This window comes from Sinocyclocheilus rhinocerous, unplaced genomic scaffold (assembly GCF_001515625.1).
Source record: "Sinocyclocheilus rhinocerous isolate Xijiao unplaced genomic scaffold, SAMN03320098_v1.1 scaffold1488, whole genome shotgun sequence".
NCBI lineage: Eukaryota > Metazoa > Chordata > Actinopteri > Cypriniformes > Cyprinidae > Sinocyclocheilus > Sinocyclocheilus rhinocerous.
The window spans coordinates 2,041,879-2,046,661 of record NW_015633542.1 but is presented as its reverse complement, the minus strand read 5'-3'; the positions used below and the strand labels follow the sequence as shown (position 1 = coordinate 2,046,661).

At 37.7% G+C, this 4,783-nt stretch overlaps 1 protein-coding gene across 1 annotated transcript in view; it reads right to left on the bottom strand.

The window, feature by feature from the left end:
* Positions 1-4,570, bottom strand: part of gnb1b (guanine nucleotide binding protein (G protein), beta polypeptide 1b) — a 28,284-nt gene extending 23,714 nt beyond the window's left edge. Inside the window, exon 1 of the mRNA XM_016558009.1 lies at positions 4,213-4,570. The gene's annotated coding sequence lies outside the window, so the exon portion shown is untranslated. The remainder of the gene's footprint in view (positions 1-4,212) is intronic.
* Between the last annotated feature and the right edge of the window lie 213 nt (positions 4,571-4,783).

Sequence of the window (4,783 nt, the reverse complement as noted above, 5' to 3'; positions counted from 1 at the left end):
TTTTTTTTTTTTTTTTACAAAATGAGATTTAAGACAAATTATAAATTAAATGTGTCCTTTTATTATTGCTTGGACAAAATGCTGCACATTTCTTTGTGAAATTGAAATATAACACTATAATAATATTCTAATATAGCACTTGTATATTCTTGCTCTTTTGTTGGTTTTGATTGCTTCTATTGTCCTCATTTGTTAGTCGCTTTGGATAAAAGCGTTTGCTAAATAACAAAATTTAAATTTAATGTAAATGTAAATAACAAAACTAAATTGAAATTTTAAAACAAGCCCCAAATCAAATAAATAACACAAATAAAATAAATGTCTTCATATAAACAAACTAAGGCTTTGTCTGTGCTCTTTCCTTTTAAAATTAGAGGCAACCACTGCATTTTAATCATGATCCAAACAAAGATGCTGCAACATGAACAGTTTTTAATCTAAATTAGGTTGTATAATTTCGAAATTTGAAGCAAAAACAGAATGGTTTGACTTCAGTTTTGTGAAACTACACATAAAAAATATCTGCATGAAACAAACAGCAGAGGAGCTGAATGAGACGCAGATTCACTCTCTGCCAGCAGGTGGCGCTTAAAGCGTTTCCTTGGTTTCCGCTGTAAACAAAGCGCTACACTTATGAACATTAATAGGCATTATACAGAGTCAAGAGGAAAAGAAAAAAATATTATCGAAAGACAGCAAGTTCCCCTCAGACACACATTCATATAAACTCCTACCCCTAATTGAATCGCGATTTGTTTAGCATCTCAACCGATTTGAATCGTCACATATTTTAATCGATTTTCAACCGGCTCGCGGTTAATCGTTACATCCCTAGTCTTAATGAATTCTACAAATATTTTAGGTGAATATTTACAACTACAAAAGATGACAAATGAAGTTGCTTCAGATCCACATCACAGGAATCACCTTTATGGAAAACTTGAAAAATGCTTCAAACCAGAATTAGGAAAAAGAAATATAGTGATTTTATATGAACAATCTCAACATCTGAATGACTGCATGACAAATGGGTGTCAACATGAAAATAAAAAAGGATATTCAGAAACGGAGGCATCCAATGGGAATCAAACTGTTGCTTTTTAAGTTACTCACAATTACAAAAATAAATTACAAAAAGTGAGTGTATTCTAGGGCTGGGTTTTCAAATTCAAATTTCACGATTCGATTCTCATTCACAAGCATGCGATTCGATTCAATATTGATTATTTTGGATATATATCAGGTACAGTACATGCCAAATTTTCAAGGGAAAAAAAATCTCTCAACAAATGCTGTAAAATATACATGACAGTCAGTTGGTACTACATTACTATAATATTGACGGTTAAAATGGACTGATTTGTTAAAATTACACTTAATGAAGTTTTTAAAATAATAGTTACAATTACATAATATTTCTTCAATTCGTTTTTTGAAATATAGGCCTAAACAATGGTGGCTGTCATAAAAACTTGATGGATTTATTCAAACATAAATTAAACATTGTAGAACAATAAATATTTATAGTGAATATATTATATGGTGCATATATTTAGCAAAATGACCCTCTCTGCAGTTAATTTTTCTATCTGACTAATGAGTTTATGGTCACGAATATGTTTTTTTCTGAGGTAAATGCGTTTACAAGCCATTATATTGACGTCTTTGCGAGGCTGAAACACTTATTGAGCGATTACATGAGATGGGATACGGATTGTAAAGTTGTACTCTTTCTTTTAACTTACATTTCATTACACCAAATACACCAAATAATGTTCTTTTTAGCAACATCATATGACCCCTTTAATGTGGAGGAGATAATTAGTTCACGTGCCGCGTCTGTTGAACTGAGGCGCTTCAGCGATCTGTCACTCCACATTAAACAGCGCCAAAACAGCATTTGCTGTTTTAATACTGCAATACAATGGAAAGAATTTGAAATCTGAGACTTTGTTTCATATTAAAAGTACCAAAGCACAACGCGTATTGCGATATATTGGATGGGAAGTCGTCCATTAACTGAAAACAGGCTAGACCAATCGATTCTTGGGATTTAAGAATCGATATCGTTCCGTAAAAATGAGAATCGATTAATATCGAGATATCAATATTTTTTTACCCAGCCCTAGTGTATTCAATTCAAAATTGTCAAGCAAACAATGCAGATCACACATAACCCATTCAGAAGGATTTCCAACATGTAAATGCCTATAGATTACAAGTAATGTGTTAGAAAATATAACATTAAATTAAAAATTAACACTGAATATAATAAATACGACAAATGTATATCAACTTGAACTGAATATGAATTCAAGGGAACCAACTCGTTTGGACAAAAAGCAGGATATTTGCCTGGCTTTCACAACTATAAAATCAATATTTGCAGTGCAGCACACATTTTGCTTTCGTTTTAAATTAATAAACCTTATAAATTCGCATTAACTAAACACCACATGCTATCGTGAGCGTTATGTGCATTTTAATACAGAAATCTCTACAGATAAAACATCAGCAGAAGTCCAGAGCACTGAATAGCACGAGTTAAAAACAAAAACGCTTTTCATTTGTGAACGATTACGTCACAACGCACTCGAAATACTATTCGATAGGCGATTATTTCACAATTAATTTCACGTAAAATGATAGACGTGCAGCTTTAGTGCACTAGACGCATGAAGAGCATTTATTCCCAAAATGCATCAACTTTTGCATCGGAATATTTACCAGGGCTCGTTTTTAAAACAAATCGCCGTGTTTACAGCGGAACGGTGCATTTCCTCGCCGTTTCAGCGGGTTAAAGCAACGGCATGCTGATATGAGTGCGGAGAGGGAAGCCGGAGAGAGACTGCGGACGCCATCTTGTTCTTGGGCCCCACATTGAAGAATTCATTGATTCCGTTTATTTATTCATGAACGGTGTTCCTTTATCTAAATGCCAGCGAAGAGAAAGGCAAACTCGATCGGTAGGGGAAAAAAGGAGGGGGCGCAACATATTTATCCCATAGCCTATATTTCCCCGACCAATCCCTTAATAGTGACCTCAATACTGAGCTGCTCGCCCGTTCTTAAAATATTCCAACAGCGATAATAAAGGCCATCAGGCTCCATTCATTCCGCGTATCTGAAGAGCCGCAGCGCTTTTTGCTGCATTACTGTGATAAATGTTGGCCGGGTCGCAGGAGAAAACACATTTAACACGGCTTTACCGTCAGCAAAAGCAGTTTAGGGAGGATCGTAGTGGAGCATCACTGAGATGTCGGGAAGGGAGGCAGTGTACCTTTGTACTTGACCAGCAAGGCCTTTTAAAAAGAGACTTAGGAATAGTTAAGGGAATCCAATTAGGTTGTTTTAAAGTCTAGTTAAAAGCAGCAGTGCACACTTAATGCAATAAAGACAAACACACGCCAAGTCGCTTAAATGCACACTGGGATTCATGTTAAGCCATTTGGACTCACATAATAAATCCATTTGCACGCAAGTTAAACATATAAATAAAACACGCACACACACTAGAATTGCTGGTAATATTCAGCCAGATGGTGCAGATTGTAATACACGATCGGGTGAAGAAAGAAATGACTAATCTTTATTTACCGACTGCAATTCGATCAATATTCACATCCAGTACACGGCAATGTCTCGACCAGCCCTTGGCGAGCAAAAAAACTCGATTCTGTAACACAGAGGAAGGCCTAGCTGGGTTGAAAAGCCGAATATTTTGCCAGCAGAAGCTCCAGTAATTAGCCAGTTAGCTTACAGATCAGCCTCTCAACCAAAACCCTTACCACCCTTGCCCAAAATCAACCTTTGATGCTTTTAAAATACCCCTAAGCACCACATGACCGATTTCTCACAATCCTCGATCGGTTTAATTTCTGAGGTAACGTTAACGTTAACGCCGTTTTTAGATGCTAGCAAGCGGACTCACGCAAAACGACTCCATTCACGCTATAATAACGAATTGAGCGATTAAATGCACTAAAATCCATATTAGAACAGCATAAACGTAAATAACGGTTTAAAATGGCTGTTTTTGGTCAATTTGCCTGGCATTGTTGTCTATGTAAATCGGTCGGCTAGCCGCTACCTGCGCCTCACCCCACCCCCCTTCTTTCTCTATGGTGACCAGCATTTTATCCAACAAATTCGTCCGTTTTAAACGAAACAACCAGTTCCACACACTTGAAATAAGCATATAGTGTCCCATACCTGTTCTCAGTCGTAAATGGCCTTTGTTTATATGGCATTGACCGAAAAAAACGATAGTGTGGCTGTCAAATCCACGCATCAACGAACAAGACGAGCTAGCTCGCTAACTAGCAGCGGGAGAAGTACCGAGTCCACTTCCACAGCGACAAAACTCGCTCCAGCGGGCGGGAAATGAGCCTGTTTGAGGGGGGATCTCAACTGCGATGAAAAACTGCAGTCATAAATGTCCGGTTGCAGACTTTGGTTAACGAATAAGTCCGTCGGTGGCCACTTCCCGTTGCCTTCCTTGAAGGAGCACTTCTCTCCAGTTTAGTTCACCTCTCATCCGGCCATCAGACGGAGATGGGCGCGGTAACCCTGCAGTCTGCCGTGGGAAACCCCACGCCGCAGCGAGCGAGAAGAGCGGCGCTCTTACGCAGGAATGGAATTGACAGAAACATTTCCAAGCCAATTTAGCAACATTAGTACACACAGCTGCACAGCGTCTTCCTAAGGTTATTACATCGAATGTTTGTCATTATACAACAGATATACCACTATAACGTAAACTTATAAATTACACTTGAGCAAA